This window comes from Orbicella franksi, chromosome 10 (genome assembly GCF_964199315.1).
Source record: "Orbicella franksi chromosome 10, jaOrbFran1.1, whole genome shotgun sequence".
NCBI lineage: Eukaryota > Metazoa > Cnidaria > Anthozoa > Scleractinia > Merulinidae > Orbicella > Orbicella franksi.
This window is the reverse complement of record NC_138154.1, coordinates 12,226,085-12,241,084: the sequence shown is the minus strand read 5'-3', so window position 1 is coordinate 12,241,084 and position 15,000 is coordinate 12,226,085. Positions and strand designations below refer to the sequence as shown.

At 38.1% G+C, this 15,000-nt stretch overlaps 1 non-coding gene and 1 pseudogene across 2 annotated transcripts in view; one reads left to right on the top strand and one right to left on the bottom strand.

Annotated features, from left to right (window-relative positions):
* Positions 1–511: 511 nt before the first annotated feature.
* The window catches only part of LOC145500457 (kinesin-II 95 kDa subunit-like), a 29,555-nt pseudogene continuing 15,066 nt past the window's right edge, over positions 512–15,000 (top strand). The window contains exons 1-13 of the transcript XR_014051071.1: positions 512–1,135; positions 2,858–2,943; positions 4,540–4,644; positions 5,682–5,752; positions 6,697–6,750; positions 8,051–8,175; positions 8,726–8,809; positions 10,710–10,789; positions 11,243–11,312; positions 13,339–13,431; positions 13,683–13,754; positions 14,297–14,357; positions 14,567–14,610. The product of XR_014051071.1 is annotated as a kinesin-II 95 kDa subunit-like (transcript). The remainder of the gene's footprint in view (positions 1,136–2,857; positions 2,944–4,539; positions 4,645–5,681; positions 5,753–6,696; positions 6,751–8,050; positions 8,176–8,725; positions 8,810–10,709; positions 10,790–11,242; positions 11,313–13,338; positions 13,432–13,682; positions 13,755–14,296; positions 14,358–14,566; positions 14,611–15,000) is intronic.
* Positions 3,888–3,960, bottom strand: Trnat-agu (transfer RNA threonine (anticodon AGU)). The gene has a single exon. It is a non-coding gene; the product is annotated as a tRNA-Thr (tRNA).

Genomic DNA, 15,000 nt, shown 5'->3' with positions numbered 1-15,000 from the left:
CTACGGACGTAAAGTTATTGGGTCTTGATGAAACATCAAGCGTTGCTTACAATTCAGGCGAAACTCAAACTAGCAATTATTTTGTTTTACTTTTCGGTCACGATAGACTGGCAAATTCCTCGCAAGCGTGTGGCAAGAGGAGCTAGGAAACTATGAAGTCCTAAAGCTCTGCTATATCTAAATATATCCAGCTAGTTTTTTGCTGTGTAATGGAAAAGCTGTTAATCTTCAACATATGTGAAATTTAAAGTGGAGTAATGTACAGCTCATGTAAAAGAAGCATCCGTCGGAACACAACTTGGTCAGCGATATATGTCTAAGCTTAAAGTGGAACATACCTAAATTCGACACTGTCTTACTTCACTCAAACTGGAGCAGCTTACGGCGAAGACACTTAAGCAAAATTCCAACAGACGTAAACGCGTTGAGTTGTGGGCCAAAAACACGAAAAAATTTCGGGAATTTCGGACGCCATTCCTCCCCCCCCCCCCCCCCCCCCCCGCCTGCGACATCCGCAAAAATCCTCGCAGCATGTACGTGCGTGTGCCGCAGGCGATGGCGCAATTTGTTCTAAAAATAGAATTATTGTCCCATATCATGGGGACAACCCCAATACTAGAAATGGCGCGCGCCTACGGTCTCCGTCCCCGATTATGGCTCCTGGTGACACTAGATAATTTGTCCACTGGGTTTGGTGCAAAATAAGGTTATTTCCAGAGGAAGCCTGTAAAAAGCACTGAAAACAAGAATTAACTGTCAAAACTTTAGTTCATCCCACAGAACGAACAGAAACTTACAAGATCAGGAGCCCGTCACCAATGGGCTCCTGATAGAGGACGTAACTGCCATGGTACTCCGTTTGGACGCTATTATACGTGGGAGAATGGGTATAGTTATGGTTTCGGACGAGAAAGACTAGAAACTATATAAAGGAAAAAATGGCGGCCGGCTTGGTTCGTCAAATGGATTCCCAAACGGAATAGAAAAGAAGTGTCTTCCTACCTCAATGTTAACATTGATATGTTCAAAAGCGAAAAAAATTCATCTACTGGACGCTAAACTTGACGTTTAGACTCTACGTTTTGAGAACAAGGCGGTGCTGAGGGTTTGAGTTAAGCTGAGTTTAGTCGCCATGGTGAGTTACGAAACGTAAACTGTTGATAATGGAGGACATATATGTATTTGTGTATAAATTTTAAATTGAGCTGATTGTCATTTTATCATTTTCTTGATTCGTTTTGCTGCTTTGTATTTTTTTTTCTTTTTTTTTTTTTGCCGAAATGGAGTAAGACCTTTCAAAGATGATCCTTCATTTTGTGTCAGTGACAGTTGAAATTCAAATATGCTGTTTTTTAGTGCTAGGTGCTAGAGCTAATAATCTCAAATACTTGTCTAACGTTATTATCATTTCTATAATTAATACCGAAAGGCATGATAAATTTGATATCAGAAAAACTAACTCCAACGAAACCTTTTTCTACTTTCAACATCAATGTGATCTATTTTTTAGTTGAAGTTTTAGTTACAGGCTTACGCTTATTGAACATTCATGTACATATACCTGTAAAGCTTAAGGCTACGTGTGTTATGTTGCTATGGCACATTGATAAGTAATAGTAATTGGACCGAGTGGAGTGTAATTCAGGGAGTGATTGCACAAGTGAAGCGTGAGGCTGATTTGAAATCACAAGCACGATTACTCCCTGAATTGTACAACACAGGGTCCAGTTACTAATTAATCGTATCTATAACAAATTTAGGAACTAAAAATGTCTTTTGAGAACTTCTTTTGAGCGAAAATGTCTGTAGCGCTTTTCATAAGTTGTGAAAACTGCAGGAAACATCGCGAAGGAAGCCATTAATTAGCGCGCATAATTAAGGGCACAGAATTGAGCACTGAAGATGCGAGCTGCTAGGGGGGGTCTGGGGGCATGCTCCTCCAGAAAATTTTGTTATCTAGAGGTTTAGAAATGCTATTTCCAGCATTCTCAAAGGGCTATTTGTAATTTTAAGTATGGTAAAAAACTCAGTTTTCCTAGGGCATCTTTTGGAGATCTTTTGTTGAACAAAAAACAAGAGACCTTTTGTTTCGCTAAACGACAAATTCACCAAAATGTGGCATTTGTCGCTAGTTGTTCAAAGCAATACAAGTTTTATTATTCATATAATTACGCTAATCTCTTGCTGTTGCTTCGTTAGCGCAAGCAAATAAGGCGCTGAATGGGCCGGATTCAAGTTTGTTCTGTTGTGACACCTGCTCGATACGAGGTTGGGGAATTTTTTTTCCCAGTCTATTTCCCTACTTCTTTCAAAAATCAAAACATTGTATTTAAAAAAAACCCGTGCTGTTGAAACTGCTAAAAGTAACTGCTACCTTGCGTCGAAATCCACCTTCGAAGGATTCGCTCCAAAAGATGTCGCTTGGAAACCTGAGTTTTTTTTTGCATAGTATTACATTATTTCTCAAAAATGAAACGCAAATCAACAAAAACAATTATGCAACAATGCTTTTCATGTCAAAACAAGTCAATCTGCCAAAAATTGGCTCGATCCTGCAAAAAATGAAAATCACCCCAAAAAGCGATATATGCCCTTTTTGCAGGAAATCCTTCAATTCTTTTAGTGCTCTTGGCAATTATTCTTCATTTACATGTATCTTTTGTCTTTAGTTGATTTTTCAGGTATTTATAAATGTAACACCCTTCTAACATTTGTTGTTACTGTAAATACTCTTGGTCTGAAAATTAAAAAAAACTTCTGCAGAATTCAAAAGCAAGACATATACATATTAGGTATATGCTCACTGACAGTTAACTACACAACTGAAACTAGTTGACGTTTGTCATGTTGACTTCAGTCTAGCAAGAAACCAGGCGAGTCTGTGAAGGTGGTTGTAAGATGCCGTCCAATGAATGAAAAGGAAATAGCCCAAGGGCATCAAAGGTAGGGCTGCTCTAAGCTGTGATAAATTTGCAGGTAATTTAAGAGGCCTTCCAATAAGCCAAATCCCTGATTCTGAAAATCCTGTTGGGACCCTCTAATTTATTTTGCATTGCCAGCTTATTCACAGTCTCCAGCAACATATAAACTTAAAAACCTACATGTATCTCAATTTGCTAGTTTCAATCTAGTAAATTGAGATAGGCAGGTTCTTAAATTTCTATGTTGTTGGAGACTGTGAACAAGCCAGCAACGTAAGATAAATTAGAGGGTCCCAATAGGTTTTTGGCAATCTGGGATCTGGCTTATTTGAAGGCCGGGATTCAGGATTTTGCAGGAAAAGAGGGAAGAGATTCAGGATTTAAATTTCTGAATGAATTTCTTTAGTTTCTGAATGGAATTTACGGCTTAAAAGTTGAAATACATTTTCAAGTAACTTGCTGACAAACAGAAAACATCATTGTACATGTACATGTATGCCAGTATCCATGACAATTCTTTTTGCGTAGTAGAATTTTAAAATTTGTTTTCATTTAGTATTCTCAAAGAATCGTTAAATAGTCATGTGATACAAACTAAATGTGATTTTGAAAGGGAATTACTGCATTATAATGGGTGCTAGGAGAAAATACTACTATTTTTGTATTCGGTTCTGTTGCTACGCCACTCTGACCAATATATGAATTCATATATTTTCTCTCAACTAGCTGCCAATACACGTAGAATGGGGTAGTGTTGTCTCAAAACTGCATTTACAATTATAGTTTATATTACATGTATATTAACTTACAAATTCCTGCAGTTACACTGTAACTACACATTATGATGTTTCCAGACTGCTACAACTGTACATGTTTGACTAACTTATTGATTCTAAAAGTGGAGAATGATCATCACAGTTAATTTTCCAATTTAAGCAATTGGAAAGAAGAAGCCTGAAAAAATCAGGGCTTCAACGGGATTCGAACCCGTGACCTCCGCGATACTGGTGCGATGCTCTACCAACTGAGCTATGAAGCCACACATTGGGAGCGAGGTCAATTAGTTGAGTTCATATCTTCCCGTGAGGAGTGAAATGATGTGAAGTTTATATGAAACAATTCATATATGAACTGCGGTTGTAGATCGCGGAGGTCACGGGTCACAGGTCCGAATCCCGTTGAAGCCCTGATTTTTTCAGGCTTCTTCTTTCCAATTGCTTAAATTGGAAAATTAACTGCGATGATCATTCTCCACTTTCATCTACAACCGCAGTTCATATATGAATTGTTTCATATAAACTTCACATCATTTCACTCCTCACGGGAAGATATGAACTCAACTAATTGACCTCGCTCCCAATGTGTGGCTTCATAACTCAGTTGGTAGAGCATCGCACCGGTATCGCGGGGGTCACAGGTTCGAATCCCGTTGAAGCCCTGATTTTTTTTTTTTTTTCAGGCTTCTTCTTTCCAATTGCTTAAATTGGAAAATTAACTGCGATGATCATTCTCCACTTTCATCTACAACCGCAGTTCATATATGAATTGTTTCATATAAACTTCACATTATTGATTCTAACGTGTCTAAATTGTGAAGTTATTCTTTTTATGTTTTAAGGATAATTGAGATGAATGTTAAAAAAGGGACAATAGAAATCACCAACCCAGCTAAGAAAGAAGAAGTGCCACGCATGTTTACTTATGATTCAGTTTATGACTGGAAGTGAGTTAGTCATTGATTAAAAGTTATGTGTATTAAATAGGGGGACTGCCTTGTACATGTAAAAGCCCATAAGGGTTTCTTCAGTTTCCGTCCAGAATAGTTATCCTATTTTTGTCACAAATCATGTGGTAAATGATTTTTAAACATGGGTAAATACAATATGTAAACAATCAATCAATCATCTCATCCATACATACATGTACAGTGTAACCCAATTTAAGGCAGCAAAGAAGTGCATCCTGGCTGACTTGTGGTCCGACTTCTAAGGGCACTAGGTCTATTATGATTAAGGGTTGAGAGGAGGTGATGGGAGAAGTCTACCCTAATTTGATGTCATTTAGCACAAGGTTGAATAGCTTGATACTAAGCACATGTACTCTGACAATGAAAGGATGTGGTCTCATTGCTGGGCAGGCATATTTTTGTGCATACATTGTTCAAATATGATTCCTGAAAATAACTTATTGGTTCTGCACTACAAAGCCCAGCCCCCCAGCAGCTCAATACCAATGAAAAGAACTCCTTAATAAAGGACTTTGATCCTTAATTGTTGCTGCCCATCCTCACTGAACAAATAACTTTAATTTATTGCCATGTCATGCCATGTAAACAGTCAAATGTGTGCACTCAGATAAGAAGAAATGTATTGAGTGTCACCACAAATTACCCTACCAAATTACACTGTAATTATTAATATTAACAGTGAAGGCAACTTTTCTGTAGCTTAAAAATGTTACTCTTAGGATTTTAACTTTTAGGATTTAGGATTTTAGGTTTTTTAAAGGATTAGGATTTTAAACTTAGGATTTCAATTTTAAAGTATTGTAAAGCACCATGGACAATTAGTGGAAAATGGCGCTATATAAATGTATATTTATTTATTTATTTTATGATTTTGTCTTGATTATGTGTATACATGAATGGTTTAGGTGAAATTGTCCATTGAATAGGTTATTATAAAAGTTTGCTAAAAACTGCCATAATTTACCAGCTGGCATCTGCATTTTAACGTTGCTGTGCTTGTGATATTTATTTAGTTCAAAACAGATTGATCTCTACGATGAGACGTTTAGACAGTTGGTGGATTCTGTTCTTGAAGGGTATAATGGTAGGTTTTTGCTTTATTTTGATTATGTATAACCAGTGGCAACAATAAATTAATTCATTAAAAAAGAAAAAAAAAATCACACTGCTTTTATTACGAACAGTTAATACTTTCAGTGGCTTGGTCACACTTTTTTCCAGGTGAGCATTGTTTGGTTTTCTTGTGATGGCCTTGGTTTGCAGTGAAATGGGCAGAGGAAAAATGTTTGATTGCTCGGTTTCGAGCTTCTAGGCGGAAATATAGCCCCACTTAATTTTAAGACTAATATTGTACAGTCAACTAGAGCTCCACTAACGGCCACTCTCGTAAGCTGTCAGCTGTACTTTCAGACACTTTTTATCAATTCCCGGTTTTACCTCCTAGTCAAACTCTGTAATTTGCACATTCTTGTAAGCGGACGCGAACAATTTTGAAAATGTAAATTGGATTTTTCTTTGGTGTAACGTCATCTCATAAGCAGACAACCCATGAATATTTGACTCTTGGCGATGAAATTTGTCTCTAATTTGCAATAAATCAACTTACATGTAAGTAAGACCTTTGACAGTGCTCAACAGAACAGAAGTGGGGATCGGTTTTGTCAAATCTCCATTTGTTGGCGGCAAAGCAAGCTGTCCCTACAATTGAAATTAAAACATGTCAGAGTCCGATGTGAAATTTTTTAGTGTCAAGTTGTGGCAGCGTTCTTCATGGTCCACTTTCCTTCTTGTTCTCGTAAGCAGATAGCTCTATTAACAAACACTTATTCTGGAGGGACTGTCCCCTTATGAGAGGAGACTAAGTGTGTAAAAAGGTACAGTACATTTTTCCCTCCAGGCCTTTAATTTTTCTTGGAGTACATAATTATATGAATGGTATGTGATAAATGTTATATGGAACAAGACTTGACTTTTTTATTATAAATAAGTTACTTTGTGAATTTAAATGTACAGTATATTCTCTGCTAGGTACAATATTTGCCTATGGACAAACAGGAACAGGGAAAACATTTACCATGGAAGGTAATGTCAGTTAGAATGATTTGTACATACAGTGTATTGCCGATAATTGTATAAAGCATTGTTCATAAAAATAAATGTGTACAATAAGCACTTAATGACTGGCCCCAAGGGAAACAGTAAGTTTTGTTTCCCTGAGACCCTTCAATCAACTTTGAGGTCGAGAGGGAAACAAAACTCACTGTTTCCTGTGGGACCAGTCATTAAGTGATTTGTTATAAATGTACCTCCCAACTCAAAAATTGAAAAAAAAAAAAAAAAAACTGCAAAGAAAGATGTTTGCTTGAGGCGGGCTGGCTTACAAATTTGTTGCGGTTTCAAGGAGCACGACCTGATCACGTGTGAGTCCCAAGTTCAAGTTGTTGTTTCCCTAGGGAGTTAGTGAGTTTTGTTCGCCCTAGTGAGTTAGTGAGTTTTGACCCATGACAGGTGACACATTCTCCTCCAGTCGGAAAATGTACATGTATTTGAGTTGGGAGGTACATTGTATAACAATAGCTCTTATTACAGTCAAGTTTGTGCATGGTCAAATATTCTTCTGTCAAAAAAGGCAAACAAACAAGGTCAATACTTTAGCAGAATTTACCTTTTTGCCTCATTTCATGTTAAACTGCTAACAACTAAATAATAACAGCTGTTTTTGGTTGGCTAATACTCCGCCTTTCAAATGTTCGGTGGCTCCTCCCAGCTTCCGACTACTGCTGAGCACTGTTTTATTGTCTGATTTGATTACCACATGCTCGGTAGTAATTGGCAGCTGGGAGGAGCTGCTGAACATTTGATTGAGAGCAGCAAAAAATGCATTTTGTTTTTTCGATTGAGCTTTGAATTTTTAAGTCCGCATGTTACTGAAAGGCGCGGTAAGCCATGGGAAACAAGCAAGACACTCAAGTCATCCCTCCATGTTGCGGATATTTTACTAGATTTGAATGGTCATTCTCTGCCATGTGAAAAAGCAAACAAAATCTCAATAAGGGAAACACAGTTTTACCTTCAATCACTGGTATGTCAAGTAGAAGATTAAAGCTGAAAATGGACAATGTATTGTGCATCTGTGTGACTTACACTGTAGTTATTTTACACAATTTTATAACTGCACATTTTTGAGTTACCATCATAGGACCGCAATCCAAGCAGGCAAAAAGCACTAGACGATTATGTGTGATTCACAATCATACATATAAAGCCAGTTCCACTAATTTGTTGTCAAACACTCTGCCTTAAAAACAAAATTGACATCAGGTAACTTATCAGTGATTAAAATTGCAATAATTTTAGTTTCTTTATTCTTGTTGCTTCACAGGTGTACGGACAGACCCTGTTTTAAGAGGAGTCATACCCAATTCCTTTGAACATATCTTTACACACATAGCCAGGACAGAGAATCAGCAATATTTAGTCAGAGCTTCTTATCTTGAAATTTATCAGGTACACTGTACTTCAGCTCTCTTGTAGCTGTTCCAGATACCTTGCAAAAGAGAACTGTGTGTAAGGTAAAAAACCTGACCAGCTGACATGCTAACTGATGCTGCATATTAATTGTATGACTAACTAACTTAAATATTACATGTGCCTTGTTGATCCTTTTGAAATGTCTCCCCAGAGGAAACTTTTTTTCCGGGATCCTGATAAGATAACTAGTACATGTAGGTTGAGATCCTCCTGTGCAATCCCATGTAAGATCCTATGCAAGATCCTCCTTTTATCTGTAGGGTTCTGTCCAAGATCCTTCACAATCCAAGAACTAAAAAATCATAATTTATAGCGTAATACAGGCCTACACCTCCTACCAGAATCCTTAGGGTTTCAACTAGACTTGGCTCCTTTCCTTTACCCTACTTTTGAAAACAATACATGCGTTTTATATTAATACGTTTCTTCTTCTTCTTTCACTTTTCTTATAATGAACTCTAACGTAGTAACAAAGTGTACATGTACATGGCAATAAATGATGTACAATGATTTTTGGCATTTTCAGGAGGATATCAGAGACTTACTGTCAAAAGATCAGAGTAAAAGACTGGAACTTTAGGAAAGACCAGACACTGGTGTTTATGTCAAGGTAATTAATAAATAATTGTTGTTAATGCTATTAGCTAAATAAATGTTACTGTTCCTTCCTTAATAGATCTGATGGCCTCTAGATGGAGTGGCTCGTGTTTGTCAGCCCTGGCCAGGGACATTGTGTTGTGTTCTTTGGCATTAGAATAATATTACTCTCACAGTGCCTGTCACCACCCAGGTGTATATATACATGTAAATGGTAACAACAAAATGTCATGCTAGAAGGAGAGGGGGAGGGGAGGGGGGTGTACGTATTAGACTACAGTCGAACCTCCAGTTGCGACCACCTCTCGTAAGAGACCACCTCTCCTTAGTGACCAGTTTTCCGAAGTACCAAAAGTTTCCCAAGTCAAATCACTATATTTCAAACCTCTTGTAAGCGACCACCTCTCGTAAGTGACTGAGACCACTTTTATAGCTAAACGTTCGAAACTTTCCTTTGTTTTTAACCACCCGTAAGCGACCACTTGACAGATAATGGAGCTCGAAAGATGGATAATAAGGTGTAACATTATCGTATTCCTGGCTGGTACAAGAAACAGGAATTTCTCAATGGGAAGAACAGGATCTTTTTCTAGAAATTGACTTTTACATGAATTAAACATTGCATCGGCATTGACGCATCAGTTAAGTTTCGGCAGTTACCATATTCTAATGAGAAAAAATTTTGACCCATTAAAAAAATGGTCTGAGCTCTCGTAAGCAACCTCCTCTCATACGTGACCACCTAGGCTTGACATTTTTGATGGTCGCTTACGGGAGGTTCGACTGTAGCATCCCATCCACAGGGCTGTCATTAAGGGCCATAACCTGCAACACCGGTTACAACTCAGTTTGTTTGATAGGCCCTTGATGTTACCGGTGAAATTGACTCTTGTTGATACAATTCACCCACAAAGCAACAAGTTTGTTATGAGTGTGAAGATCAAGGCGACAGGTGACTCAAAACTTAATGACAGCCCTGATCTGGTTGAGAGCAGAAATACTCACTGTTGTGCTATGGAAACCAGTGAAAAGGGCCATACTGGGCACTTGACTACAGGGTTTGAATATATATTGTAAGCATACTTTTAATCAACTTTTTAACTGACCTAATTGAGTAACATTAACAATTAAGGAATCAATTTAGACCTGAGATGTTCAGTTAATACCATGTGTATGACAACATTTGGAATACAGTGAAACCTGTGGTAAGCGGACCCCATATTACGTGGACACATTTATTGTAAAATAAACCTGCATTCAGGGGACACCCCTGTTAAGCGGATGTGGACACCAATATTAAACCATTTTGTTGCACAAAATCTCAAATAAGCGGACGCCTCAAGGGCATATTTTACCTCCAAAGGTTCAGTTGAGACTCCTTTAAGATTGGTCAACCATGTCATTTTAAAGCTAAGTGATTATTCCAGATTGATGCATTGACTGACTGGACATTGCGCTATGAGCAGTCTTTGATCTTACACTGTATGTGTTACACTGAGTTACAAAAGGGTTAATAATTAACTATTATTGCACAATATATAAGAACCTGCTTAGAGCAGACACCCTGTATTAAGCGGACACTAGTGAGAGTCCCATGGGTGTCTGCTTAATACTGGTTTCACTGTAGACATACGTGTAGGTGAAGTGTGACAGTGATGTAACAATGTTGTTAAGTTCTGTTATGTCCTAGGTGAAGTGACTTGATGAATGTGGGAACAAAATAATACATTGAATCACAGTGCACAATACATCTCAAAGAAAACTCCATTCCACTTTATCAAGAGGACAACAAATAGACAAGTTTATTTCTTACTTTTTATAAATGGATGCAAAATTTAGAAATAAATAAACAAATAAATAAATAAATGAACAAACACTTAAAAATGTTATTATTTGTGTTGTGCTTCTTGTAGGATCTTCAGTCCTTTGTTTGTAAAAGTGTAAAAGAGATTGAACATGTCATGAATGTTGGCAATCAGAACCGAGCAGTGGGGTAAGTGTTGTTGCACATGTTATAACTCAGCTTACAATTCTGACCAATCCTGCCCCACTACCCTCTCCTCCTTCACCCCCACCCCCCGGACAATGTTGAGTGTTGGGGATCAAAAATGTCTCATAAATCCTCTACAGTTTAAGGACTGCATTTCAACCTTTGTGTAGGCTGATTCTATGAGTGTAAGATATTAGTTACTTGCAATTTCCACATGTGAAAGGCGTGAAATGGGGCAGTGCCCCAGACACTATTGGCTAGGATTTTAGAATGAACTCATGTACTGGGTAAAGTACATGTAGCATTATTGATGATACATGTGAAAGGATTTATGTATCCATGCAATGTGCTACATTGTATGAAATGGAGATGTCTACGACTCTTTTAGACGTATATCTTGCCTATGATTGTGTTGTTTGTGTATGAATACTACAACGGTTTTTTTTTTCCCATAAGGGCAACCAATATGAACGAACACTCATCAAGCTCCCATGCTATCTTCATCATCACTATCGAATGCAGTCAGGTAACTCAAAATTCCATCTACATTAACTTTTAGAAAACAGTGCTAAGAAAATACGCGCGCTGATTGGTTAAAAATCGTGTTTCTATTAAACTATTAGAAAATGAATTCGAGTCAACTATCACGCATAGAAATCGAGAGCGAGTAATCTAATTGTTTTAGTATAAATCTATTACTCGTTCAAAACTTTATCTAAGTCCTCTTGGCAGAGGGTTCCCAATAGGTTTGGCGGGATGCGGGATTTGGCCTTTTTTCGCCGTGATATTTGGGATTTAAGCTGAAAACAGTGGCGGGAAGCGGGAATTGCAATTACGAGCGGGAGCGCGATTTCGTGTTTTTATGGGGTTGGGATGCGGGATTTGCAAGGGGAACAGAGCGGGATACGGGATTTCAATTCTTACGTGACCTTATAAATTGTTATTGACCAGCGCAAAAACCCCAAGCTGGCAGAAACGAACCGTATAGCTGTGTCAGGTTTCAAGTAACGAATAGCAACCGCTCTGTACCCTGTCAGGTTCTTTCAAACGTGTCGTCCATTTCCGACATTTTCGATACTTGCGTCTGTAACCTTGACCTCCCGATCCTTTCTAGTTTTTCTAGTCTTTCGACCTTTTCCAAAGCGCTTGGCTTGTTTTGGCCAGGATGGCCACACCGGATGGCGGTGATAGTGATTTACCGAACGAAGTATGCGACATTGCGAATTGCGTCACCATATATTAGACCATAATACGAAAAGGATGTGCGAGCAGGAATGCCTTCATTCGGAAAGAAAAGTTCTGAACCCAGTTTTCAAGTAAAGTGAAGACGCTGAAAGCTTTGAAAGAAACTGTCAAGTGTGTTTACGGGCCATCTCTTGAATATGGGGATGAACAATCTTTTTCTTTCACTGATACATGGACAAAAGGAAACAAAACAGTAAACCGTTTACAGGAAGAAACGTTATAATCATTTGTGCTTACTTATCTGCTACCCATTGAATTCTTTTGTGATCTTGTATGCAATATCTTGTTTTAAAAAGCTTGTGTCTGATTAAACTAATTATTAATTTAAAAAATGGATACTTAACCCAGAAACGTCCTGGAAAAGTAGGCGGGAGCGGGATTTCCAAGCAAAAAAGGGCGGGATGGTGGGATTAACAGGAAAAAATGGGCAGGAAAGCGGGATCTGAGAACCCTATTGTGGACCCTCTTGACAGACACTTCGAAAACGCCTGCAAACACTGCTACGCTACTCACTATCTATCACAGAATAGATAGTGAGTGGCGTAGCCAATCAGGGAACGGAATTCGTGATAGAACTCTGGTAGATTTATACTAAAACTCGATAGAAACACGGTACATGTTTTCTATTTCGTAAATATAACATTACAACTACAGTCGAACCTCTGGTTGCGACCACCTCTCCCCGGCAACCAGTCTTCCAAAATACCAAAAGTTTCCAAGTCAAATCACCATATTCGGAACCTCTTGTTAGCGACCACCTTTCGTAAGTGACTGCGATCACTTTAAGAGCTAAAAGTTTGAAACAAAATTAATTGAAAACGGAACTTTTCGGAACGACGATGTCACGGTAGTCAATACATGTGATTTTGCTGCCCGAATCTTCCTCAAACACAAATCCAAAATTGTGGCTGAAATGGCGGGAACAACAAGTGGGTGGCCACGTGGGTCCAGCTAGACCCATATTAGCGTGTGCTCAAAGTTGCACTGAATTGAACGTTTCTGCCGCCGGTGATATTGTTGTGTTTTCAAATTTCTCCGTCGAAGTGTGGACAGAAAACATTTTATCTGTTTTCTAGTGTGGACGGCAAACGTTTGATGGGTTTTCAGAGTGAAAATGCCATTTTCAGATTTTTCCAGAGTAGTGCGGACGAGATCCAAGTAAACTGTAAGAAGTGTTTTCCATCATAAGTGACGACCGCACTACCAATAATTACAAAATAGGAGCAAATGGCTTGATATGTCCGAACAGGTGATAAAAGGGAAAACAGAGACTGTTAACTGTTGAATATTACGGAATTCTGTTGCAGCCTGGTGCAGATGGTGAGAGTCACATTCGGGTTGGTAAACTGAACATGGTGGACTTAGCTGGGAGTGAAAGGCAGGCCAAGACTGGTGCCACGGTAAGTTCTGCTCTTACTTACAACGGTGTGATAAATTAATTCATCAAAACTATAACATTTTTATTTTCATTTTGGGCGACGTTTCGTTAACGAATAGAAAAGTGCTGTTATGGTTGAATTCCACTGTACCCCGACGCTAAGAAAACAACGGCATAGGCATGAAATCTTTCTACTACCAACTGCTGTTAGTGTGTTAAGTTCCTTTTGTGCTGTTATTGTGTAGCTGACGTTTTCTTGTCTTTTCATGGTAGGGAGAGAGACTCAAGGAAGCTACTAAAATCAACCTATCACTTTCTGCACTCGGTAACGTGATATCTGCGCTGGTAAGTAAACCGCCCAGTGAATTGTGTTTATAGATTGAAGTAAAGGATATGAGTCAGTTCCAGATGTCAAAGAAAACAAACAAACAAACAAACAAACAAATGAAGAAACTTAAACCGATAATAATACTAAAAAACAGCAGCAACAGCACCAAGACAAACAAACCAAACTAACAAACAACAAACAAGCAAAACAAAATGGAGCTGCTTTCAATATGGAGTGAACTTCAGTGGAATACATGAACGTGGTGTCTATTAGAAAGCGACAGTTATCCGTTAATTTTATTTATCCTGTCAAAAGTTAATTTTATGCAAAGAATTTAAATAAGCGATGCTTATTGTCTTGAACACCACTTTTAAATGCACAAGAGAGAAAGAATTATGAAAGTATTTTGAATATATTTTGGGGCATGGTCAGGGATGTTCGGTTCTGTACGATTAGTCTGAGTAGGCCTGTTAGATATTGTTTTGAAATTGTCTATCCGTACGCTTAAAGTAAATGGTCTATCTTAAGCGATCAGTTAATTTACTGCTTTCTTGTTTAGGTGGATGGCAAGAGTACTCATATTCCTTACAGAGATTCCAAGCTAACAAGATTGCTACAAGGTAAATTGAATGATGAATGCATTTTCAACAATGAAAAAAGTCATTAACAAGAATTGCTAAATTCGGAGATGTTTGCCAAATATATATAAGGATTATCAGTCGCGTCGATAATGTATAATAACAAAAATTTATTTGTTTTGTTTTTGTTTCGTACTGTTTTGTTTATTTTTTCTTTGCCGACGAAATTCCTCTTTCTCTGTTGTGAGCAGATTCTCTGGGAGGTAACGCAAGGACGGTTATGGTGGCCAACATAGTGAGTACTCTGTTCTGTTCTTTTTCTCACATAGGCTGGTTTGCAGTGTAATGCCTTCAAAAATAAAAATTGTAACCTTTCAATAAATGAAGTCAAGAAACTGGGATATGATAGATGATTGATTTATAAACAAACTCGCCAAGATTTGGGTCCGTGCAGTTTTTCATTCGCGCGTTTATTCAGAAAAGTGTTTCACTCAAATTTATGGAGCTTTGTATGGAGTCGCCACGTTTGTGCCCCTCGGAGAGACACAAACATCGCGGCCGTAAAGTAACAGAAACATCGGTCCTTGGGTTTTGCCAATGAAATAAAACGTTATTACTCTAGAGCTCTGACACAATGAAATTAGCACTTCTTATAGAACAGGAACTGTCTAGTTACTAAAAACTT